The following is a 26,367-nucleotide window of genomic DNA, read 5'->3' on the forward strand; positions in this document are numbered from 1 at the left end:
TCGTATTTCTGGATTATAGTTTTGCACTTTAAAAAAATGGGGGAAGAGGAAATCTAAATCTCATAAAACTCAGGATACTTTCAACACCATTTTATCAGGATCTTCATGGGCTTTAATTTTGCAGAATAAATTTCCTTTGCCCAAAGTAGACTACAAACCTAGAAACAGCCAGTTCCCTTACATCTTTGTGTACCCACCAAAAATATGGGTGGGGCTCCTAGAACGCATGCTTGAAATGATTATGGGAGGAGAGGGCCAGGAAGATGGGAAAACAACAATCTGATGTGTGGGGGACATATCATATAATGTGACACCAGGCAGGCTCTATGACTAAAAAAGTATAGATACAGGCAACAGGTGACCAACTTTGAGGACTGGAAATAGACTCAATTGTATTAAAAAAAAAAAGCAATGGTGAATTAAGGTACATTAGCAGTCATGTGATAGAGTGTCAGGGAGGAGATAAGCTCAGTGGTTAAGATCATAGACACAAGAAGAAGAGTGGATTTAAAGCTGACTTGGCCCTTTAAACTGTCCATTTCAACAAACCAATCCAACCCTCAGCAGACTGTGTAGCAAAGGAGATAATGCTCATTTTGATATTCTTGAAATATTGATTTGATAAAATAAACAAACCTTGGCCAATTCAAGAGGAGTTTTACGAATGGTCTTCTATCCAATTGTTACGGATTCTGAATGAAGGGAGTGGAACACCATTGACCTTTATCACATAATTCTGCAGAAACCCATATTCTGCAGAAACCTGCATTAGATATGTGTTAGGTAAGTGAAAGCCGAAGCTGTGTGTTGATACCTCCATGAAAGCATGGTTTTTGAAGTATGGCTTGTGATTCTGTCTCCAGGACATTGGGCATCCGGGTCAAAGGTGCATCATCAATGCGGTCTTCGTTGCTACTGAAAATGGATTTAGTTTCCATCAGTCCTATTTACAGCAGCTTTCCTGGGACTCAAATAAAACAAGGCTCTCCCGCCCACTGGCTTGCGAGCTGTGCAAAGTACAGTCTTCTATTGTGACACGTATCCTGGCAGTTCGCCACTGTCTGCCCTACCCCGCTGCAGAATCAGAGTCCTACCCCCTCCCATCCCGTAAAATCGCCGAACTCTTGGGAAGGTACTGAGAGCCTGGAAGAAGCATTTAGTATCTCTCTTGAGATGAGTAAATTACATGGGAGGTTATGGGTATTTTATGATCTGTTATAGATGGATAACTCAAGGTGCAGCTTGGCTTTTCTTTTTCTTAAAGCAAGAAAGCTTAGCAGTGAGACTCATTTTCCACAACTCCCAAATGGTTTCACAATAACTCTGTGACCTTAATCAGCTTCTTCTGTTGAGGCAACCTCCCCTAATTGTGTTGTTGCGTGAAACAGACACAATGACAAAAATACTCCATCTCTACAAAGAAAGTGTGGATCACATAACCTGGGGAATAACAGTCTGGGTGCCAGGGGAAGATGAGCCAAGACCGCGCTGCCTCTGGTAGTATTTCTCATGTAGATAATCGTCAGTCTCTTCCTTATTGGTCAACAGTAGGCTAATGATTGTCCTGAACTAAGTGGCTCTGGGACATAATGGTGTAGTAACCTAGGACTGCCAACTAGATGGCTAGAAATTCCCACAAGACTCCTGCAGAGCCGCAAGACAGCTACGTCACAAACGAACACCGAAATGAAATGCAGAACCTGAACTTCTTGCTTTCATCTCCTTTCCTGATCTCTAGGAGCCACCGCTTGCCCTTCTTTCCCTATCCTCCATGCCAAGTATGGCGGGTGCAGAGGGGACAGGCCGGGAATGCTAGCACAGCTGATGGCTGTCAGCTAGCAAAGCAATCTGGTGAAAAGAAGACAGGGACTCCGCGGCTTCCTGTTCCTCAATTCTTGGGCAGCTGTGACCTTCAGAGCTGCAGGGGCTTGTGGGAGCCGGTGGGTGTGGTCTGAGAGGGAGTCTACAATTGGAAGCTGACCTTTCAGAGTCTAGATTTTTTCCATCCTGGAAAACAAGAGCTAAGCATAGAAATTGAATTAGAAGTGGAAGGATTTCCCAAGGCTCTCATCTGTCCCAGCTGCATCCACAGAGCTGGCCGTGGCCTTACTCCTGTCATTCTCAGCTAGGATTCCTGCCTGTCCCTCCTCACTCCTGGCTGGGTGCTGAGGTCAGCAGAAGTACCTTGAGACAAGCACACAAACTAAGCTGTAGTCAGCAGACCCAGCCTCAAAATTGGAGGAGGAATTGTGAAAACATCGTTTCCCTCCTCACTCCCACAACAAAAGAACTTGTGTTTCAAAATACTCTTGCCTCAGGCCCTCACCCGCCTGTGAATAGGGGCACTGAGGGGACAGAAACGCCATAAAATCCTAGGTTCCCTAGCTCAGCCTCAAGCTGTGGTTTCCTATTTCCTCCCACTGGACAGCTTCAGTATTAATTGCTCCCCAAACCAACAGTAAAATTTCACTACTGCTCCTTGCAGGCAGAGAAACCCTCAGGTCTTCTGAGAATTTCAGAACAGGGCTTGCTGACCCTGGCATCTCTCTCCTGTACACACACAAGTGGTGGGGGTTCCAGATAGGTCTTTGGTTTGGGGCACAGGCTCTCTCAGCAGAGTAGTCAAAAGCTGCACATGAAAATTCACTAGAAATGCAAATTTTTAGTTCATCAGAAGCCCCAAGGACTTGGCTGCCTCCTTAGTTTGTTGAAGAAAAAAAAAATCCTGTGAGTTCAGTTGAACTAAATCATGAGGATTAGCGATCTAGGCTAGGCATTTATTTTGTCAGAATACTGCAGACTTTTATTGTTGTCTGTGTGGTCTTTGGCGTACTTCCTTTAGTTTCTGTCTGGCAGGCTCCTAGTCAGTCTTTAAGTCCTTCTGAAAATACCCTCTCTATGTAAGTCTCCATCATCCTCCCAACCTAAGGGAATAAAATGTTCTCTAATGTGTGACATTTGGGGCATCTTACTAATATATTTTATTAAAACTATCCAGTTCCTCTCTTCTGTTCCAGGCTCAGAAATAAGAACATGCTTACATCAGCAAATGCTTTGGGTAGACTATTGTGGGACTGTCATTTTATTTCTGGTGATGGCAGACTAAGATTTTGAGATCATACCCCAGGCTTACAACCTCACCTCTGACATGTGTTGGCCCTGTGCGGCCTTAGGTAGGGGTTTGAGCACTTTAATTGTCCTGTGTAATGAGGACAGGTTAGTCCTGTTTACCCCAGTGTCCCTGGATGACTGAAAGAGCGCTGCCCAATCGAGCACAGTAGCTGACCAGTGCAGACATGTGGAAGTTGGTCGCTACCGGTAATGTTATTCTTCCTCGCTAGCACACAGTTAGCAGTGTTCACTGTGCTGTCAGGATCAACACTTCAACAATGAGTCAGAGTCGTCTTCTTGTTGAAGTCCTGAGGACTAAGATGAAGCATTGGGGTGGTAGGAAACATATTTCAGTAGAGGAAGCCTTAAATAGCTTAAGATCGGAAAAACAGACAAACCCGATACAGGTTTTATGATTTAAAGAATACCCCAGTTTAACCTTACAACCTTGGGAATGCGCTGAGATGGATGACCAGGATCCCTGTAAGTCACCTTTGCAGGTAAGTTCCAGCTCAGAGTCTCTGCCTTTTCGCTCCCTGATGCACTCTCACTTCCTTCCACTTTGCATCAGCACTGATCTGTCTTTCTGGGTGTATAAGTCTGCCAGGGTGTGACATCATGTGGACACAAGTCAACAATGGCTGTCCTCCTCAATCTCTCTCGTTTCATGGGTTTTTTTTTCTTTTGGAGGTGGGGGGGCGTCTCTCACTTAACTTGGAGCTCACTGATTTAGCTCCACTGCCTGGCCAGCAAGCTCTAGGGATCTGTCTTCTGTTATTAAAAGTGTGCCCTGACATTCTCAGTTCTGTATGTGGGGTTTATGAGTTGGCCCCAAGTCCTTAGTCATTATACTTACATAGCATAAGCGTATAGTGTGAATATGCTTAACTAAATATACATACATAACTATGTAAGATATAAGATATATCTGAATCGTCTCTGCCTTACTGCCAGTCATCATTCTAGGTTCAAAGAGAATGCAATAAAACCAGAAAAGAGAGAGCTGCCAATCAACACATCTCAAGATTTCCTTCTGTCTCGCACACCCTTTAATCTTTCAAAATATAATGAAGGGATATAGTACATGTATTTTTATGACACAGAAACCAAGTACTGATAATAAAATACAATCTTGCAACCAGAGCTAGTAATATTAAAGCCAAGATTAAGGTTTGAAATTGTGCTGTTTGGTGTGTATAGCAATAAAGGAGAAATCCCTCGGCTCATCTGGTTAGAAAACACCGTCAGAATAGCTTGGATTTCACTTAGGATCTCCATCTTTTAGTGTAACCCGGGCATTTTCTTCTCACTCTGTTCATACCCGAGATGCCAGGGGAACCTAAATGAAGAGTTAGAAGACTTGGTGATGAGACTATGAACCACGTAAAGGCTGATTCCAAAATCCCAGCAGCTCTTAGAGCTGGCAACTCTCATATGTGTCTGTAGGAGGGAAGAAGGAGAAAGCCAGATTGAGAGAGGGAGAGAGAGGGAGAGAGGGAGAGAGGGAGAGAGGGAGAGAGGGCGGGGGAAGGGGAAGGGGAGGGGGAGGGGAGGGGGAGGGGGACCCAGCAAATAACAGCTCTTGAAGAGCCAACAGTCCTGTTGGGTTGCCAGTCAGTCCTGGCGCATTGGCTTCAGCCAGGCCAATGTACTTTGAGAGGACCCCAGGGCTGAAATACAGCTTGACAACTGACTAGGCCTGTGCCTTCCTGGGGGAGCAGGGAGCACTGCAGCAAGGAGAGTGCCGAAGCCAGGACCCCACAATGTGGGGAGGTTGAGCATGGGAAAATGGAGTCTTTATAAAGTCTCTGACTGAGCTTTAGCGTGTATGTGTGAGGCTAAGTTCTAAAGCCAATGACCTTCTTATTACAGAGAGACCTAGGTGTCCTCGGGAGCCACACAGGCAGCAGGAAGTTGTTTGCTTGTTTGTTTGTTTAAATATTTCTTTGTGTTGCTCAAGGTCTGCTTTGGTGGTAGTAAGGAAGAGGTTTTGCTGTGTTTTCTCTCTTCTCTCTGAAGTTGCAATAGACAAGCAGACATTCAGATTTGGCAACAGGAGAGCATGGTTTGGTGATGTTTATTCAGGAGTGGGAACTTATGGTATGACTTCAGTCTCCAGAAAATATTTTGGACCAAGTCTTCTGGAACAAATGACATATATATATATATGTATGTATATGTATGTATATATATATATTTGTATACACACACACACAGACACACACACGTGAAGAGAGAAGAGTGGAAACAGTACATAGAATTGGCTGGGACTGGGTAATGTGGGAATTGGCCATGTTGGTGGTAGTGTTAGTATTTGGTGTGGGATGGACCTGGAATTGCAGGAGGGAGGGCTACTGCATGAGGGGATCAGGGAGTCACCTTCTGCTCTCTTCTTCTATTTTCTTCCTCACATCTATTGTCCATCTTTTTCCCTCTCTTCTCCCTGGAGTCTTCTTTTCTCTCTCTACCAAATTGGTGAGGAAGAAGAGAGGCAGGCGTCAGCTCTTCAAACATAAAAATTACCTCTGGATTTTGTTAAAACAAAAGCTTTCAACTCTGTAGGTCTGAAGTCCTGGCCGAAATCTGTATTTCAACCTGCCCTGGTGGGTTGCTAGTCCCCATCCACACAAAGACCACACTTGAGTCACAAGTGCTAGAGGAAGTTCAGATAAAATTATAATGGAGTGAGGCGATGGTTTGCCAAGCCAGTAAATTGGTTATTTCATTCATTCTTTCAATAAGTACTTATTGAAACCTGCTTTGTGCTGGGCCCAGAGCCAGGAGTGGGCATTTAATAGAGAGCAAAAGAGACTCTATGTCTGTCTTCATTGAGCGTGGCCTCGTGTGCATGGCAAACTTATCACATGTATAACAAGATGCGGCACTGCTGCTACTGTATGTCTGATGATGGGTATAGGGATTAATGAGGTCTGAAAATGGGCCAACTTCACTGGATGGCCATAAAAGTGTCCCTGGAGAAGAAGAGATATTGAGCTGAGGTAGGAGCCTAACAAAAGGTCTTCTTTGTTATTTTTTGTCATATTGATTGATTGATTGATTGATTGATTGTGTGTGTGTGTGTGTGTGTGTGTGTGTGTGTTTAGAGGCACTCATGTCAAGGTTCCCATGTGGAAGTTAGATGACAACTTTCAGGAACTGGTGTTCTACTTCCGTGTGCGGGTCCCTGAGATTGAACTGAGGTCAGCTTGGCAGTCAATACCTTTACCCACTAAGTTCTATCACTATAAGAACAGGTAGCTAACCATTAGTTGAACACTTATTTGGGGCACATATATTCCTAAGTCTATACCTGTGTATTATCTCATTTAATTCTCATAGCATCCTCCCAGGATGCTATTATTATCCAAGTGTGAAATTACATATCGGCAGCTCAGAGAATTTGTACAAAGCCGTATGGCTGGTACACGGCACCTTTAGAATCCAAGAACAGAGCATACACAGTCTTCACAGCTTCACTTGACTGTGGCCATAATCACCCAGTATATTCACCAGTGAGATCCTTGATCAACTAAAATAATCAGCCGCTTTGCTCCTTGCAGCCATTGTTGCCACACCGAGGTCTGCTATACTCACTTGGTATGGTGCAGCAGAGCAAACGGCTTAGACATTATCATGAGTGATAGGTACCACTTTTCTAGAACATTCTGTGTGACACATGCTTTCCCAAGAATGTAACATGTATCAAGTTGACATGGTTTGCAAAACCAGAAGTGATATGTATCATATGCACACACACACACACACACACATACACACACACACACACACACACACACATCTTTGTTTTATGATGGAGGACTGCAGCCTAGAGACAGTAAGTGGTGCAATTTGTGTAAGGTAAGTGCGAGCTTCTAAGCTTCTTTAGTACAGTTAGTCTCTCCCTGGTGCATGCTCTGTGATGCCTGAGGCCTTTGCAAGGGGCAAGTGGTCAACAACTCCAACAACTGTCGAAGTAGCGCCGAGACGTTATTTATCTTTTTTATGGCGTTGGCATTTGCAGCCATGAGTCAGGAGCAAGGGTGAATAAAGCTGTCTGTACCTCAGCAACATGTTTAACTTTTTTATTAGCAATCTTAATCATAGACAAGAATTAGGTTTTTCCCTAGATAGACGTGGACTTTGTATAAACACAGTCATCAAAAAAAAGTGTCAGGAGATGAAAACAAGACTGCACCTGGAAGCTAATGTCTAGAAATAATACCAACAAGGTAAAGGCCTTTGGGACAACGGCATGCGGCCATCAGTAATGTGATTGAATTCTTACATAAAAACATCAGATTTTAGAAAGTCTGTGACTCCAGGAATGATCTCGTCTGCTTTTTACCTCTCAAGGCAAAAGCAAGAGCTACGGTGACATTAAGAGAGTGACTTCCAAAAACAATTTTGAGGAGACTGGTGAGACTCAGTGAACCAGTGTCTTCCAAATGTCCGCGACCTAACATTAAAGGAGCCTCCCTCCCCAGAAGAGCGGGTGAACATGCAGGAAATACATAGCTTCTCTTGTAACAGACCATGAAAAGTTCACTGCTCCAGTTTCAGATTCCACATTGCAACTAACCTTTATGGAAATATCACTCGCCAGGTACTGCGTGCTGTTAAAAAGTACGGCTATGATGACTTCGAAAGCTATTAAACTAATGGCCCTTTCCAATTATGCATCTACAGAGTTGGATTTTCTTCATAGACTTCAGTCAAAACAAGCCATCACAGCAGATTGAAAGCAGAAACCGGTGAGATGGACCATCCAGCTGCTTTCTATTAAAGCAGACATTGCAGGCGAATGGACACTACTCGCTTTACCAAGCACGTTAGTCAGGGTGCTATAAAGGAACAGAACTGATAGGAAGAATACATGTAATCTATTAGAGTGGCTGACAGGCTGTGGTCTGGGTATCCTGCAATGGCTGTCTCCCATCAGAAAAGCCCTTTGGCTTTCTGATAACTGATCTGGTAGTGGGTTAGTCCATGAGACTGGCTGTCTCATCAGTCCTGATCTACTTCTGGTGTTCTGGGGAATGCCTAGACAGCTGCTGGTCTTCGGTCTCCATTGGCATCCTGGAGAAGTGGGTTCTAATACTGAAGGAATGTCTCAGCAGCAGGATAGGAGAACCTGGCAGAGTGAGAGCAACAGGCAAAACGCCAAAGCTTCCCTGTTTCATGTCACCTTAGGTGGGCCGCCACCAAGAGGTATGGTTCAGATTTAGATGGCTCTTTTGACTCCAAGTGATCCCAATTTAAGGCGGATCTTCCAACCTCAAACGATCCCATCAAGAAAAACACTCACGGGTGTGCCCAGCTGCTTGGGTTTTGATTGATCCAGATGTTTTCAAGTTGATAACCAGGTTTATCATCTATCACACCAAGTTTTTGATTTTTTGGAAAATATTATTTCTTTTCAAAATATGTTAGTGAGCTTTTATTATTTAAAATAATTTAATAAAGACATTCTATAAAAGCTCTAATTTTGAATTCAACAAATAAGAATCATATACAGAATCGAAATGATTTTGGGTCTGCATTGGTTCTTAGGGGGTCCTGAGCCCAATCATGTGAAAATCTTTATGTGAGAACGTGGAGTCTGGAACCACTTCTTCCTGGGAGACCTACACAATTATCTGTTAAGAGATTTTTGGACACTGAGTAGTGTTCCCACATTCTCTGGCTTGGCTGTCTTTCTGTGTGGAGGGAATAGCAATAGTACTTCTATCCCAATGGTGCTTGTGAATACCACGTGGGCTCTTGTCCAATTCTTCAATGAACATTCTTTTCCCTAGATTCACTCTCAGGAATTTATTTCTGAGACTTTAAAGTGGACTTTTACTGTAGCCATTGCCCACTTCTGTAAATATCTTCCGGGGAATTAAAAATTTCACAGAGCAGCATTCTACCTAGACAAGACCAGGCTAGAAAGTGCTACTTATCCTCTTACACTGGTCACTTACACTGTAGACAAAGGAAGGATTGATTGGGAAAGGTAATGTACAGAGAAGAGGAGAGAATATGTTGTATGAATCCTAGGATGGCTGTGAAATTCATCCACCCCATACCTCCAAGAGAAAGGCAATTTTGAAGTAAAGTCTGAGGGAAGAAAGACATGTGAGCATTCAGACAAGGCAATTCCAGGCACGGGAATCTCAAAGGCAAAGATACAAGTAGAGATTGACTTTGGTGTTTTGGGAACAGGGAGGAGGCCAGAGTGTGGCAAAGAACGCGAAGTGGGAGTGGAAAATGTAAGCAATGAAGCACACGATAGCGGACCATCTAGGGTCTTATTGGCTCAGTGGGCTTTTCTGAGAAGGCAGCTCAAGTGATCTGCATCAGTGGAGTAGCACCGGAGGGCATGGCGTGCGGTTATATTCTGGGTCTATTTGCAGGTAAAGCTAATAGTGATTGGTTGTGAATATGATGTGTTGTTTAAAGAGTGGAGTTGCAGAATGCTCTGCAGTTGGACTAAGTGGAGGCGTTGAGTTCAGAAATTGAGACGGGAACAGTGAGGGGTGGGCAGGCTTCAACAGGCACACGGGAAGCGGGCCAGCCTTAGGCTTGGAAATGATAATTTGGGGATAATCTACTTACTAGGCATTCACATTTCTTTTGGATACACTCAGTAAGGAGCCAATCGACAAATGCAGGTAATACGTTGTCAGAGAGAGCGGGGGAAAAATAAAGATGGCTGCATTCTTAGAAGAACAAAAAAACCTGAACATTTCCATTTCAGAATTTTTTTTTTTTAATGTCATTCTGGTACCATTCCAGAACTGAACGCCCCATGCCAGGTGCTGCCTTATTAAAGTTTCAGAAGAAAAGACTATCTGTTCTAAGACACAATGCCTGGGCTTGTGGAACTAAAAATAGCTCAGTTCTCATTCCCCAAGGTATTCAAACTTCTAATTGCTGTCCACTGTGTGTCCGTGTAGATGTGAGAAGTTCTTAGAGCTCATCTGTCTAAGCTCACTCTGCTCTCACACCACGGATTTATTTTCATCTTCCATAGCTCCTGCTCTCTTCCTTTAGAACATAACTCTCTCTATTTGATCCTTCTCTCTCGGTGATGCTGTTGTCTTACACGCCATTATCCTTCAGAATAAAGGCAACCCTTCCCAATTTAGTGTCACCTGCAGATGTCGTTAACATGACATCTGTAACTTTATCTAGGCCCTTAAAAAAAGGACATTGAATAATATGTGGATCATCTTACAATTCAAGCGAGTGAAAGGTCATTTTTTTTTAAGGACAAAAAAACAATTCCTATTGTTTTATATGGTTTATCTGCTCAGCTGCAGAGGACCAAAGATAGATTTTTTTTTATGGCGATGTCAATTCATTTGTGTGTTAGAGGTGATGATATTCCCTTGCACCATGCATAATTTTGAAACAACAGGCAGGAAATGTAGATTTCATAACCTAAAATCTGTTATCTTCCACAAATGCCAATGAGCAACAGTAACGGAAGAAGAAAAATCTGCAAGTGTGTTTTGACACAACCACCATGCCTGTTTCTTCTTACTGAGCCAAGCTGGGGAATTCCAACTCCACGGAGGCCATGAAGACACAGGCTTGTCAAACTGCCTGCTGTGCTCGTACCTTGTACCGGACACTGGCTTTATTGATCTGAACACTTATCTCTGTGTCAGGGATGCGGCAAACATGCTATCTGACTTGGCAGTCTTTATGGTGTGTAAACGCTGTTATGAAGTCATGGGATGGTACTTAAGAATAAAACGCCCAGCTCAGCAGCAGGCTGAAGAGAGAGAAGGAATTCATGTTCTGGAGCTCTGCGAACCATGGAGCAGTCCACGCACCTTATCTCAGCTCTGCACCGGCCAGCTTTATTTTTCTCTTCTTGGTACTGAGGGGAATGTCTTTGGTGGTTTGGGAATTGACTATTGACCTTCTCACCTGGGTAATTTCCCATCTTAAGAAAGTTTTGACTACTGTAGGAGGTTTTGCGTAGGTGGAGGGAGAGAGAGGGAATGAGCCAGATATTACTTTGGGTTAACTCAATCACTAGATGAGAAAGCTACCCAGGTGTGCACACATTGTCCTGGTAACTGGGGTGATTAATTCAGGGTGGTCCAAGGCAGTTTGAGATCAGCCTGGGCAACGTCAACATAAAATCATTATGTAGTATAAAGGCATAAGGATTCCGCTCTGTAATGGTGTGAAGAGAGCAGTGAGTGTTCAAGCAAGACTAGAATTGGCCTGGAAAGAGATGGCCAGGTTTGAAGCCACGGAGTCTAACTCTACTATTATTCATCGGCTGCTTTTCTCTGCTTATTTCACATGGTGAGAAGAGATGCCCTCCCGCCGCTCCCAAGGCCACATGTGGGGGTTCCACTCACAGGGAATGACGGAGTCAGAAATGGTCTTTATCTAGGAAACCATGACCTGGCCCACTTCAGACACTCATCCCAATTCTAATAGGTTGTAAAATCCAAATGCTTCGCCTCTGTTGGTCTTCCGCTATGGATTGGGTGAGAACTAGCAAATATTTCACTGTAGACTGTCCATATAAATCTAAATGTGTCACATACTCTAATCAGAAGAGTAGTCTAAGAACAAAAATATGTATGTAAGAGTCAATGACACGACAGTAGAAGGGAGAATCCCAATTGTATTATTCCTACGCAATTAGCATCTCAACCATCTTTATCCCACACACACGACAAACTGTCCATGGGAGCCACTTAGCAGATGGTTTGGACACCATCAGTAGGTTTATCACCAGCTTTCAACGCCTCAAAAACACCAGGCGTGGTTCTGGCTGCCACATGCATTTCTTTAACCACACTGTGTCTCCCTGCAATTGTGTCACGCACTAAGGGAGAACATAGAGTTCTGTGAGGCTTCAATAGACACATGTTAAGTGCTACTTGGACCCTGGGAAGATACAGTTACGACTTGACTTTGGTTTTCGGACCTTCTTGTGCGGGCAGGTGAGTGTGAAAGGATGCCATTCCGTTCGCTACAGGAATGCTTTCTAAGGATTTGCAATAGTCAGGTGCTCTTCTGGGTAGCTGGAGTTAGAAATGTTTTCTTGGAAGTATCTGAAAACTGAGATGTGCTGGCTCATGGGCTTGAAGAAGTAGAGGTCCCACTGGCTAACATGAGAGATTCAAGTGAGCTGTCACCAGGATTTGGTCTTTTCAGATCTTTTCACTTCAATTCTTTCTGCATCTGCTTCACTTCTGTAAAGCCTTTAGCTAGGGAGTGGCTCCAGACTTTATATTGTACAGTTTACAGCATGTGAAAAAACAGACTTTCATGCCCCAACTACATTCATTCATTCATTCATTCATTCATTCATTCACACACTCACTCGCTCACTCCTTTATTTATTTATTTTTCATTTTACATCCCAATATCAGCCCCCTCCCAGTCCCTTCTTCTAGATCCTCCTCCTCACCTCTCACCTTCTCCTCTGAGAAGGGGTTGCTCCCCTGTGTGTCCTCCCTCCAGCACATCAAGTCACTGTAGGACTAGGTACATTCTTTCTTACTGCTGAGGCCAGACAAGCCAGCCCAGGAAGGGGAACAGGATCCACAGGCAGCAAACAGATTCAGGGACGGCCCCCCTGCAGTTGTTGGGGGTCCTCCATGAAGACCAAGCTGCGCATGTGAGAGAGGACTATATCCAGCCCATGCTCACTCTTCGGTTGGTGGTTCAGTTTCTGGCAGTCCCCAGGTTCCAGGTTAGTTGACTCTGCCTCAACTATTTCTATTGCACATTCCAGCAAAAGTCCACAGATAATGCTTAGTTAGTGTTAACTAGCATTTTCCTTTTCATGCAGTCTAGGACTCCAGTCCCTTAGAATGGTGTTACCACATTTAGGGTCAATTTTCTTACCTTACTTAACCTAGTCTTGAATGTCTGTCAAAGATTTACCAGGAGATTTGTCTTCTATGGCTTTATTTATAATATTTTTTATTCTCTGAAATTGCATCATTCCCCTTTTGTTTCCTCACTCCTATCCATCCTCCTTGCCCTTTCTCATACTTATGACCCCTTTTTCTTTAGTTCTTGTTACATACGTACATGTATATTTGTGTATTCTTAAATACATAAATACAACATTCTCAGTCTGTATGTATAATACTTTTATTGATTACTTGGTTATTTTTACATCATGGACTCTGGTCACAATCACTTCCCAGTCCCCCCAGGTCTGTTCTCCACCCTTTGACCTTCCCCCAAAAAAAGAAGGAGGAGGAGGAGGACAGTGTGAAGAAGGAGGAGGAGGGGTGGAGGAAGGGAGAAGGAGAAGAGGAAGAAGAAGAAGAAGAAGAAGAAGAAGAAGAAGAAGAAGAAGAAGAAGAAGAAGAAGAAGAAGAAGAAGAAGAAGAAGAAAAGAGGAAGAGGAAGAGGAAGAGGAAGGGGAAGAAACAGGTCCAGTTTTCCAATTTGCCCATAAACTCACTGGAGTGTGGTGAAACTCCCAGTGGCGAGCTCCTTAAAGAAAACTGAATGCTTTCCCACCCATATTCCTGCCAGAAGTCATCAGTTGTTGAGAGATACACTTTATCATGTTTATCACAATTTTAAAGACTTTTCTGTGATGTCTTTCTGTCTAGGCTCTTACTTTTTTGGGGGATGGTGAGGGTAAGGTTGTCACAGAAGCCTTCTGTGTCCCTTTTCTCAACTGTACAGTCATCAATACCACTGAAAATATAGTTGCCTCTAGATATATTTCTATGATTAAAACCATTCCCCCTTCCATGTTAGCATGCCCATTGTTATTCAGGTCTTGATTATGCAACCATGCATGTGGTACATATGGTAGACTTCAGGGTTGTAGCCTTTCTGACATTTCTAGTAGACACAATCTCAAGGCAAGCTTCCTGTTGGCCTGCCTCTTAAAATCTTTCTGCCCCCTCTTCCATAATGATTCCTGATTAGGTACAGGAATCATTTTTTGATATATCAGTTGAGACTGGGCATCGATTTGTTCTCTGCACTTTGATCCATTGTGGTTTTTTGTAATGGCCTCCTTATCTGTTACAAAGTGAAACCGCTTTGATGAGGGATGAGAGCTATACTTATCTGTAGGCATAACGATAAATATTCATTATACAGTTAGGGTATGTTAGTTTGGCAAAGTGGTAGTTGTAGCTTCTCCAAGATCCATGACTTCATTAACCACAGTTGGTTGTTAGGTTTCCAATACTAGGCATTGTCTCCTTGTTGTTGAATAGGCCATAAGACCAATTAGAGAGGTATTGGTTATCACTAAGGCAGTATTGCACACTTATGATTATTATGTCATGCTGGTCATTATGGTTCATAGCTGAGTAGAATTTTTAATTACTTCTGCTCCTGGGATAGTGACTAGCTTCATTTATTTCTTGACTTCAGTGAGATTGGTCTAATTTTTTCCATTTATGATCATGATGGGAATAGATTCCTCAGATATAGCTTTTATTATGTGGAGGTATGTTCCCTCTAGTTCTCTAGGACTTTTTATCATCAAGGCATATTGGAATCTGTCAAAGGCCTTTCCTGAGTCTTTTGAGATAATCATGTGATTTTTGTCTGTAAGTCCATGTATGCTGAAGCATACTTGCATCACTGAGATAAACGAAACTTGGTCATGGTGGACAGTCATTTTGATGTGTGTCTGTAATTAGTTCACAAGAATTTTATTGAGCACATTTGAGTGTATATTCAATGGTGATATTGGTCTGCACTTTTCTGTTGTTGTTGTTGTGTCTATACCCTGCTGTTTGGGTATTAACATAATCCTGGTTTCAAAGAAGGGTTTTGGGTTTGGGAGTGCACCTTCTGTTTTGGTTTGTTTGTTTTGCAGTTCAAGAAGAATTGGTTATAAATACTCCTTAAGTCTGATAGAATTCCTCTGTGAATTTGTGTAGGACTGGAGTTTTTTATTTGGAAGCCTTTTTTGTTATTGATCCAATACCCTCATTCCTTATGAGTCTGTTCAGGTTGTTGGTTTTTTTCTTGGTTTAATTTTGGTTGTTTGGCTGAATCTAGAAATTTGTGCATTTCTTCTAAGTTTTCCAGAATAACAGAGTGCAGGTTTTAAAATTACTCCGTCTTAGTATTCTGAATTTCTTCGGGACTTGTTGTAATGTTTCTCAATTCATTTCTGATTCTGTGAATTTGGGTCCTTGCTTTCTTTCTTTTAATTAGTTGAAGCTGAGGTCTGTTGATCTTGTTTTTCTTCTCAAAGAACCAGCTCTTAGACTTTTTGATTCTTTGTGTTGCTTTCTTTGTTTTTATTTCATTAATTTTGGCTCTGATTCTTATTATTTCTTACTGGTAATGAATTTGAGTTTAACTTGTTCTTGTTTCTCCAAATCTCTGAATCGTATTATTAAATTATCTATTTGTGCTTTCTCTCAGTTTTTAATGTAGGTACCTTGGCCTTTAACTTTCTCTGGCAGAACTATTTCTCATGATTTTAGATCCTTCCAAGCTGACAATCAACTTCATGGAAGGTAAATTCTTCAGGTATCATACGCTGAAAAAGAAGGGCACACTCAACACTTGCTATCACAAAAGCCTGAGCATCATAGCTGTTCCATACGAGCCATTTGAGAAAAAAGAAAAGTCATTGGTTTGGAGATATTTAGGAATCAACAAGTGGGGTTTTCTTTTTTTTATGTTTTTAGAAAAAGCTGTGTATTGTATCTTGATGGACATGAATATTTTAAATGATAAATATGGAAGGAAGGAGATTGAAGTATGACATGATAGGCCAAGGAAGGAAAGGGTCTAAATGATTACATTTTGGAAGCTGTTGGGCCATCATGCACTAAAGACATGTAGATTGACATGTAGAATGACATTTCCTTGAGCTGTTTCCCTGCTGTGGTCTTCTGAATATCCACATACATGAGCCCCCAACTCTCTAATTAATATGTAATAGGTTTATTATATGTGTGGGAACATATTATGTGCAACTCTGTCTCAGGAGTGAATCACAGGTCAGCCACTTTATGATCTTAGTCATTTAAATGGAGCTTTCTAGCCTCCGTGACTTTATGGTGATCTAGCTAGAAGGTGTTGCATTTAGATTACATGTTCCAGTCACCTGGAGTGTGGTTACATCATCTAGGATGTAGGAGGCACTCCATCATTATCTCACTACTTCCGCTTCCGTCTCCTCCTCTGTTCCTGACAAAAGAGCATGAGATGTATTTGTTGTAATGCAGGTGTTACACTGTTGCTCTGACATTCAAAGCTAGCTCCGAGTAGCTGGTGTCCTGAATGTCTTTCTTAGTTCCCTAGATCCATTTTCCATCCTTTTCCAGTGCTGGGGATTCAGAAGGCTAAATTGTATGGGTGGCAATGCTTGACGCTCATGTCCTTTGCCTAAGAGAAATGATCCCAAGAAAAGAGAGTTTGGAGTTTTAGCCTAAAGATCCTTCTCTGCAGAGTTGTCACACTTCCTGTCAGAGATATTGCTCCAGCCCCTCCTGGCTTATCCTTCTCTTGCTTTCTCTCCATCCTAATAACCATGCCTTCCTCTTATTCCTTCGGATTGAGAAGTTTCGTGATTGTTACCAGCCCTGCAAAGGATGTTGTCCTGTGTGGCCTCTTTTTACCTGGCCCACACCTCTGTTAATCACGCTTTCCTTAATCTCTCCTCTAATAATTATTTTTTAACAAGGCTTCTGGGGTCCCAACTGATGGAATGGTGGCACCCATATTTCTCTTATTTGATGTGGGTTCTCTAGCACTCTTAATAATCATCAGCAATAAACAATGTGACTCTGGTTCTCAAGGAGAATGTGATCTTCATTGTGTCTCTATCCCTTTGGGATGTCTTCTTACCTCAGTGCTAGATGCCATGTTGTCTTTTCCATTCTGTGCTGGAGATAGCTAGCAGATGAGTACAGAAAGTTCCTCATAACCTGTACTTTTCAGTAATTATTTACTGAAAATAAATTAATAAATAAGTTAATTGGGTAAGTTTTAGAAAGTTTGTTTTCTGTGTTCGCCATATGAGAACTGCTGATAAAACATTAAAGTCAGGTCACTCTCAGGCGACAGAACTCCACTGCTACTGAAATCTAATGCCTAATGTGGTACCCTAAGTGACCGCAAAGGTCAATGTGCGCTAAGAGTTCTACCCTTAGTCATAATTTATTTAGATAAACATTCAGTAATAATTATTCTTTTGTCTTAGCAACATGTATGGCCACCTCCTTTGCACTACTGGTGCATACATGTTTAAGATTAAATGTATATAGATGTGTTTTGTGAAAGATTAAAGAAACAGCTGATACAGCCAAGCCAAGATGATGCAGTGGATCTGAATCCACCCTTGGGAGGAATGATGGAAGTCTACCGCTATATGAACTATCTATACCATAACTCCTCCAGAGGGAGTGTATCTTAGCTTGGAGCAGAAAATCACATGGGGACCTACTTGTATTGAAGAGTTAAAAACTGCTAGAAGAGGGAGAATTAGTCTTCCCTAGAGATGAATCCCCAAAGGGTTATCTAATCCCTTTAAACATATACATACAAGTACACTAAACAGACCCAGCAGGTTACATTTATATATTTATTCATACACACACACACACACACACACGCACATGTAACAATAATAAGGAAAAAGAAACCATGAATTTTAAAGGAAGCTGGGAACTTGTGAGGGATTGGTGTGAGAAGGGGAAGAGGAAATGGTATAATTATAGTTCATAATGAATTATAAACAAACAAACAAACAAACCATCCTCTGGAAAAAAAGCTAGTAACAGTGCCATCTATCATATAAATTTCTTTGCAAAAAGATATATAACAAACGATACTCCTTACACACATTGCTTACAAGATAAGGGAGTTTCTAAAAACATCTACAATTTTTTTTGAGTAAGAACCCTTTCTTTCTTTCTTCCTTTTCTCCATCTTTATTAAATTGGGTATTTCTTATTTACATTTAAATTGTTATTACCTTTCCCGGTTTCCAGGCAAACATTCCCCTAACCGCTTCCCCTCCGCTTTTATAAGGGTGTTTCCCTCCCTGTCCTCCATCCTCCTCCCATTACTGCCCTCTCCGCAACAATCCCGTTTACTGAGAGTTCAGTCTTGGCAGGACCGATTGCTTCCCCTTCCACTGGTGCCCTTACTAGGCTATTCATTGCTACCTATGAGGTCAGAGTCCAGGGTCAGTCCATGTATAGTCTTTGGGTAGTGGCTTAGTCCCTGGAAGCTCTGGTTGCTTAGCATTGTTGTTCATATGAGGTCTTGAGCCCCTTCAAGCTCTTTTAGTCCTTTCTCTGATTCCTTCAATGGGGGTCCTGTTCTCAGTTCAGTGGTTTGCTGCTGGCATTCGCCTATGTATTTGCTGTATTCTGGCTGTGTCTCTCAGGAGAGATCTACATCCGGTTCCTGTCAGCCTGCACTTCTTTGTTTCATCCATCTTATCTAGTTTGGTGGCTGTATATGTATGGGCCACATGTGGGGCAGGCTCTGAATGGGTGTTCCTTCAGCCTCTGTTCTAAACTTTGCCTCTCTATTCCCTGCCAAGGGTATTCTTGAAGAATCCTTTCTAAATACATACAAATATAAAATAAATATACTCTGGTCAACCTTGAAACACTTGTGCTAGAAAAGCTGAGTTTGGATGAAAAGTTATATGAAGTTCCCGGGGTAGTTTGTCTATTAAATATTTTGCATAGTAGTTATATTATGTGCCCATTTTTTTAAGATAAAAAAAATACAGTTTCTCCATTCCATAGGGGTAGTTCCCTGTGAGTATTGTAACAAAGCACTGTCACCCTGTGGCTCATAGCACTAGAAACTGATTCATTCACAGTGTTGGAGTCAAAAAGCCTCGAATCAGTGTCCCCAGCCAAAATCAAGGTGCTAGTAGGGACCTGCCTTCTCTGCTGCTTTACAGAGAATACTTATTTCTTTGCCCCTCTGCTTCTCTAGGCTGCTATTCTTGGATATGGGGCCACATCATGCCAGACTCCAAGGCTTGTACCAGCAAACCTATCTTTTCTCCCATGTGCTCCTGATCAATCATTTCTGACCCAGTCTTGACCTCTGAACATCAGGTTACTTCGTTTCTTCATGTCTTCAAAATACTTTTCTCATTCAAGGTATGTTTATTGATCCCAGGAATTAGACTGGTAATGCTGCTGGGACTTTTCTATTGTGGGGACTGTTGATTGACAGAGAAGAATGAACCTGAAGGACTCAAATGGAGAGAACAGAGTCAAGTCTTTGCTGTGCCACTGTCTATCCAGCTCTCTCAGAGAAAACAAGCTTTAGCCTCATCCTCACATCTATAGCAAAAGTGTTATTGTCTAAGGAAGTAGATCCCTAAGTTTCCTTCCATTTTGGAAATTACAAAGGCATAGTTGGGGCAAATCAACTTATTTCTCCTTCTCTTAACAGTAGAGAAGGGTTCTGGATATGAACTTTACAACACCCAGAAAATGACATGTAATGAAACAAACAGAATGGCCTTTGACTTGCAACCTATGACCATCTAGGTAATTGTGGTGGTTTGAATAGCTTTGGCCCCCATATAATGCTTGGCCCATATGGAGTGGTGTACCATTATACCACTATTAGGGGGTATGGCCTTGTTGAAGTAGGTGTGACCTTGTTGGAGTAGGTGTGGCCTTATTGGAGAAAGTGTGCTGCTGTGGAGGTGAGCTTTGAGGTCTCATACATAAGCTCACACTACATCCAGTGCAGAAGATAGTTTTCTCTGGGTTGCTTTCAGATCAAGATGTAGACTCTCAGCCCCACCTAGAACACCACGTCTGTCTGTATCCTGATATGCTTCCAGCCATGATAACAATGGACTGAACCTCTGAAGCTATAAGTCAGCCCCAATCAAATACTTTCCTTTTTAAGAATTGCCTTGGTGTCTCTTCACAGCAATAAAACCCTAGCTAAGACAATAATGTTCTTTTTTCTGAGTCAGAGACACACAGAAACCTTTTGACTGCAAATTCTACAAATTCAGGACTTGGTTCCATGAGCCTTGAATCTAAGAGAATTATATCTTCTGTTGTACATTGACAGATGGCCATTCTGACTGAGAAGTCTGTGGTTTCCTCAGTCCTGACCACCACAAAATAACTAGAGTATATAGTTCTTCAGGTCTCCAAGCTTGAATTGCTTGGTAAACTTTGCCATAAGGGAGTCTGAAGAGTCAGCATTTATGAATCTATGTGGCAGATACTGATCTAAGGCTAATAATAAGAATGATATGTCTTGGGGCTGGGGATTTAGCTCAGTGGTAGAGCGCTTACCTAGGAAGCGCAAGGCCCTGGGTTCGGTCCCTAGCTCCGAAAAAAAGAACCAAAAAAAAAAAAAAGAATGATATGTCTTATATATTGAATATATGCTCTGCAAAGACACAAGATTAACTGTATACTTTACTCTTTTCACACACACACACACACACACACACACACACACCCAAAAACCAACCAATTGCACACTCTAGGCAAGTGCTCTATCACTGAGCTACTTCTCTAACCCTTGAAACGACTCCATATTTAATATTTCTTCACTGAATGTCTGTTTAGTATCAGGTATGTGATTGCGCTGAGGATTCAAAGATTGACTCAAAGAAAAGCCTTACATTGAGCAATCAGTCGGTCAGAATGATATCAGCTCACTTGGTACTGTCCACATGTAGTTCAGTCCCTTAGCGCCGCCTACACTGGGTGTGGCTATACCTATAATACCTACACTTGAAAGCTGGAGGCAGAAAAATGAAACATTAAGTCCATTCCCAACTACATGAGCATCTGCAGAAAGAAGGAAAGAAAGAAAGGAAGGAAGGAAGGAAGGAAGGAAGGAAGGAAGGAAGGAAGGAAGGAAGGAAAAGAAGAGGAGAGGAAAGGAAAGGAAAGGAAAGGAAAGGAAAGGAAAGGGAAGGAAAGGGAAGGAAAAAGAGAATTATATTAAATTTACCCTACCCAAGGGAGGGCATGATACTGTTATAGTTGTTGCAAAGACAAGAAAGAAAAATCACCTGAAGAGAAAGTACAAGAGGAGTCCCAGAACACAGATGATGTAAAACCTGGCATCTGGCTTTGATCAGGGACAGTTGACATTGAAGACCAGCTGGTGACCATAAAGAGGCCAACCTCCAGATCTGCTTTCACCATCACTATTCAAGCTTCCCATGCCTGTCTTTTCAGACGACAATCTTCAAGGGCTTATTTTTGTACCATGTCTATTTGGGTCTAATGTTTAGTTTTACTGTCTCTTTGGGTGTTTCCACCGTGTGGGAATTCTGTAAAGAGACCTCAGGCCATTCCTGGAGTCTAGGACACAGACTTGTCACTCTATTGCATTAAGAGTTTTATTCCAGGCCCACTTCTGAACTCAGTAACTTTCTGAAATAGGCAAGAACCTTTAGCTACATTCAAAAACGTCTACAGTCATGAACCAAAGTACAGCAATGTCCATGCTCATTCCTAACACTCTTCCTCCCTCAAAAGTAGACTGCTGTACTGTGCTTCTTACTGGATAAGAAACCATTTCCCTTGAAGATAGTCTGAAATAATTGGATGGTAAAAGTGTACTGGAATGCTGTGCTGATAGAAATCTATTTAAATCTCTGCTTCTAATTTTTTTCAACTGGGCAATTTGTAAACAATAAACTACTTGTATATGATTTTTAAATTAAACTTCACACACTGTTAACTATGGCATTAGTAAACACAGCTATTTCCTCTTACGTTAATATAGTTACACTGAGAGTGAACTTACTTTTAAGTTCTTCCCCTAAAAGTACAGCAGTTTTTCATATATAAACAATATGTTTTATGTGGGAAAAGCCAAATTCATCATACATTTTATAGTTCCTGTACATAAACACAAGCGAGAATGTTGGCTTTCCATCCATTTTAAATTTTAAAAACAAAGCTTGACTTTAAGTCCTTTTCTCGTTGTATGCAGTGCAACATAATGCAAATCATCCATTAAAATCTAGACATTTAATTTTTTACATTTTTATTGTTTGAATTAATGGCAAAATTGTAAAAGACATATTTATTTTTTTCCTTTTTTGAATGAGCAGTCCATCTCAGAGAACATTTTCTCATGTGGCTAGCTAGCAGACTAGTTAACAAATCAGCAACATCATGGATTCATGTGCTCACTATCGGCCACTGACAGCAAAGACCATGACCCAGTAAGTGGCACATTCAGGTGGCAACGACATCTACATAGTATTTGTACCAGAGGAATGCCGTTTGATCTCAAATTCCTGTTTATCCATTTACTGCAGTAATCAGTCACAATGGAAGATTCCCAAGGAATTATTTCCATTTTGCAACGAACTGACCCCAGCCCTATTTTTAAAAATCCTAAGTAAATACTTGTAATCCCTGTCCTCTTTAAGTGATCAGTCAAAGGGACAAGTCTTGTTCTTTGAAGGGCAAAACAGCTGCTTTTTTTCCAATTTAGGGGAAGGACTATAATGATAGTCTTAAATAAATATATGCTACAAGTCACTGATAACAATTTGAGTATTTGTGGCAATTAGGGAAACAAATGTATACACTTTGAATATTTCCCTAGAAGCTGAAAGCCATCCATTGTAAATCCTCTCCAGGATGACTATTTTTAATGGGCTCTGCTGGGAAAGTTCAGTCCCTGTGTGTGTGTGTGTGTGTGTGTGTGTGTGTGTGTGTGTGTGTGTGTTCTTGTGTGGGGGATGCACATGCCTGCACATGAGCATGAGAGTGATATTTGAGGGCCAATCTCAGGTGTCATTCTTCAGGCACTGCACACATTTATGTTGAGGCGGGGCCTCTCATTGACCCCGAACTCACCACTTCGGCTGGAGTGAAGGGCAGGGAGCGTAAGGGATCTGTTTCTTTCTCATCATCCCCAACATCAGGGCTTACACGTACACTTTCTTACCCCCAGCTTTTTTGCATGTGTCTTGGAGAGAGAAGTCCACTCCTCATGCTTGCAAGGCTCTACTGATTGAGGTCTCTTCACTGTCTGCATGTTTTGCATTTTCGCTTCCTCTGGCCCCAGAAAGGAAACACAGGAGACATCTTTTTATGAAGTGACCACATTCATAAATATGTCCCCAAATGGGTGCTGGGCTTCTGGTTCTCCTGGTTTCAAAACTTCATGGGTGCAGGAGAGGCGCCCAACTTCTTGGTGAAAGGATAAGGCACCACTATTTCAAAATGATGGGAAAATCAAGGTGTGAATTAGTGTGGCCTAAATTTAAGCAAAGACTTACGTGACATAGGGGTCAATGCTGTCATGTTTATTGATATCTTTTCCTGTTCATATGCCTCATGGAGGAATTCAAATGCATCTGGAAGACAGTGTTCTCACACTGCAACAATGCTTAAGTGCCTGAAGTTACCTGGAACATGGGGAAAGTAAAGTAAGGCTTTCTTTGGAAGACTGCCCAAACCGTGCATACTGTTTTCTATCTGTCCCTTTGTAGTCTTTCAACATGTCACCTCTCTCTCTCCCTCTCTCTCCTTTCCCTCTACCTCATTTGTCAGTTCTAAACACTTCCAGGTCCCATTTATCTTATATATTTGTAATTATATTTGTAGTTGTAATCAAGAGGTTAACTCCTTTTATACCATAAGGCAGGGGGAAAATGACTACGCGATGGTGGGGAGGAACTTGGCATGAGGGGAGCATCAGTTAAGCTGAGTCCATCTGTCTTGAATAATTTAGACCACAGTAGAGTAGAGAAGAGGAAAGAGCTGAGATTCCTTCCCACTTGGAGAGTCTCTGATCTTACACATAGTCCTCCGGGCAAATAGCTCAAACGTAATTGTGTGTGAGCATGTCCATTTCTCTAGCTGTTGTGCTCAGGTTGGCTGTGCTAAGGCTGTTTCTCAATGGTGAAGACCCAAGAGTGGCTGGCTGACTGGTGCTTCTGAAAATCTAAATCTCTAATGTCTAACTTTCTGCTCACACGGCTAGCATTCCATATCTCAGTAATATATATATATATAATTTATGCATTATTTATATTATATATTATGTGTAACAGGTACTCGTGAGAAAAGCTGGGTACTAATTCAGACTCAGACTATGGAAATAAATAATTGGGGAATATATAAAGCTAGTACTCATTCTGACATTAGACCAATGGAGGGAAAATATTTTTTTGAAATATCCAATTCATTTTCAGCTGGCCACTTTTCAAAGCAGAAATGAGGACTTCCCTGAATGTGAACAAAATGTCTTTGTCATCCTTCCTTGCCTCAGCTTGAAGGCGGGAATTCCAAGTACTGGAGCCTTGTCCTCTGGTCTTTGACCAACACTAAAAGTCAATTTCGTCTTTGCTGCTACCCATTCCTGCCAACTGGGTCAGGCTGTTAGAGTTATGTAGACTCTATCCACAGATCATGAATCGCTATTGCCTCTCAATATGGCATTACCCAGGTAAAGACCCAGAACATCTTTCTAGAGAGATCATCAGGCTAGCACCTGGCTCTGTAGCGCCACAATGTTACATGACATCTACAGAAGAGCCACCCAGCTGACCCAACACGAGAATGATGCCTTAAAGCAGGTGCTCAAAGCATTAGATAAGCAGCAATCAAAAGTCTAATGAGAAAGAAGGCAAATCCAGAGACTCCTGGGTGCCCAGGTAATGTTCCTGTAGTTGCTCCCTCCCACTGAGGTTTAAAGACATGGATGGAGAGAGGAAGTAGTGATACAGTCTGAGAGACACAGAGTGTCTTCTGCCTCACTTTGTTCTTTCTAGACACTGCTTAGCTCTTCTTTGGGAGTTTATACTGGACTGAGTGAGGTGCTGAGAAAAATATGAAAAAGTCTGGAAATAGAACCCATTTCCTCTTTTCCTCCAGAGACTGTTTGAGGGATCAAATCTTTTTTCGGTTCACTCACTTGACACCAAAAGGATTGCTAGGAAAGAGAGCCTCCAGGTCTTTGGGGTACACCCTTAAATGCTATCACAGGCAGCCCTCCTTATACGAGGTGTAACACTAACTGCTGTCCCAGAACAAACATCAAAGAGTGACTTTTTGCCCCAAGTTTCAGGGTACCCATTCCAGCTGGAGCACAAATGTAAACAGTTTTCCTTATGCGATGCAAATCCTTTCCTCTGGAGTTCAATTTTCATTTGTTCGGATTTTTTTGTTTGTTTTGTTTTTGTTTCTCTGTGTATCCTGGCTGTCTTGGAATTCATTGTCTATAGACCAGGCTGGCCTTAAAAGCAGAGATCCAGCTGCCTCTGCCTCCTGGACGCTGGGATTAAAGGCATGTGCCATCACCACCCAGCTGGATTTCAAATTTTAATATGATCTTTGCAGTGGTTCACATTTCTGTCTTATCTGGCTTTTCCTCCTTTTGTTTGTTTTTATATAGGCTTGTTACATGGCCTAGGCTAGCCTGCTCCACATGAGGCACTTTACTCAGCCTCCCCAAATATGGGGGACTACCATCACAGCCAGCCCTTTGTAAAAAAAATGCAAAAAACATTGCTTCAACTCAAGTATGAATGCATGGCAAAAAAATAAAATAAAATAACGACCAGCTTCTTCCGGCTTTTTAAGTTCCGATGTGTTTTCCAATGTAAGTTAAGAAACATATCTAGAATGCTGAGAGAGAGAGAGAGAGAGAGAGAGAGAGAGAGAGAGAGAGAGACAGAGAGAGAGAGAATCTGTCTTCATTCTCATTTATTAACTGGTTCTGTGTTCCTCCAGGAAAAATAGAGCAGGAGATTCCTTTCTTTCTTTTGCTCTTCCCGTGATGTGATAAAGGATACTTTAGGATTAAAAGGCTACTGTGTGTTAGGGTCAGCAGCTGTCCAGCTGGCCTATTCAAAAGAGCATTCCTAAAGTTACACAGATAGACAAACAGCCTGGATAAAGGACAGAGCCAAGATTCCCAAGGGCTCCCTTGGCTGGCTGCGCAACTGAATGGCAGCTGACAAGGTTTTCAATAATGTCCACACAGCTCAGCCACAATGCCGTGTGTCTCGGACATAATTAAAAGAGTTCATTTTGTATTCTTTATCAGAGCATATTCTCTCCACATGTCTTCAGTGACCTGGTCATGACTATGAGAGATTAACAAATCTCATATATCACCCTGTGTACTTAAGTTACTGCACTCTGGGCAACTTCCCTGACTATGTCTTCCTCAAACCTAGGAGAGTCCAAAATCCACTCAGATGGGCTGCGTGTGGGCACTTTAGTAGCATATCTTTCTTTTTTCAGGATGACAGCCAGTAAGCCCCTGAGCTATTTCCAGACAGGACCCATACATGGT

General features: G+C 42.0%; 1 long non-coding RNA gene across 44 annotated transcripts in view; it reads left to right on the forward strand.

Annotated features, from left to right (window-relative positions):
- Positions 1 to 26,367, forward strand: part of LOC102555978 (uncharacterized) — a 310,738-nt gene that overhangs the window by 124,793 nt on the left and 159,578 nt on the right. For 2 of the 44 annotated variants that reach the window (XR_015686876.1, XR_015686878.1), the window contains exon 2: positions 19,039 to 19,208. The exons of the other annotated variants lie outside the window; for them this stretch is intronic. This is a non-coding gene — a long non-coding RNA (uncharacterized LOC102555978). The remainder of the gene's footprint in view (positions 1 to 19,038; positions 19,209 to 26,367) is intronic. 44 annotated transcript variants of the gene reach the window in all.

The sequence above is a fragment of the Rattus norvegicus genome, chromosome 4 (genome assembly GCF_021556685.1).
Source record: "Rattus norvegicus strain SHRSP/BbbUtx chromosome 4, alternate assembly SHRSP_T2T, whole genome shotgun sequence".
Taxonomy (NCBI): domain Eukaryota; kingdom Metazoa; phylum Chordata; class Mammalia; order Rodentia; family Muridae; genus Rattus; species Rattus norvegicus.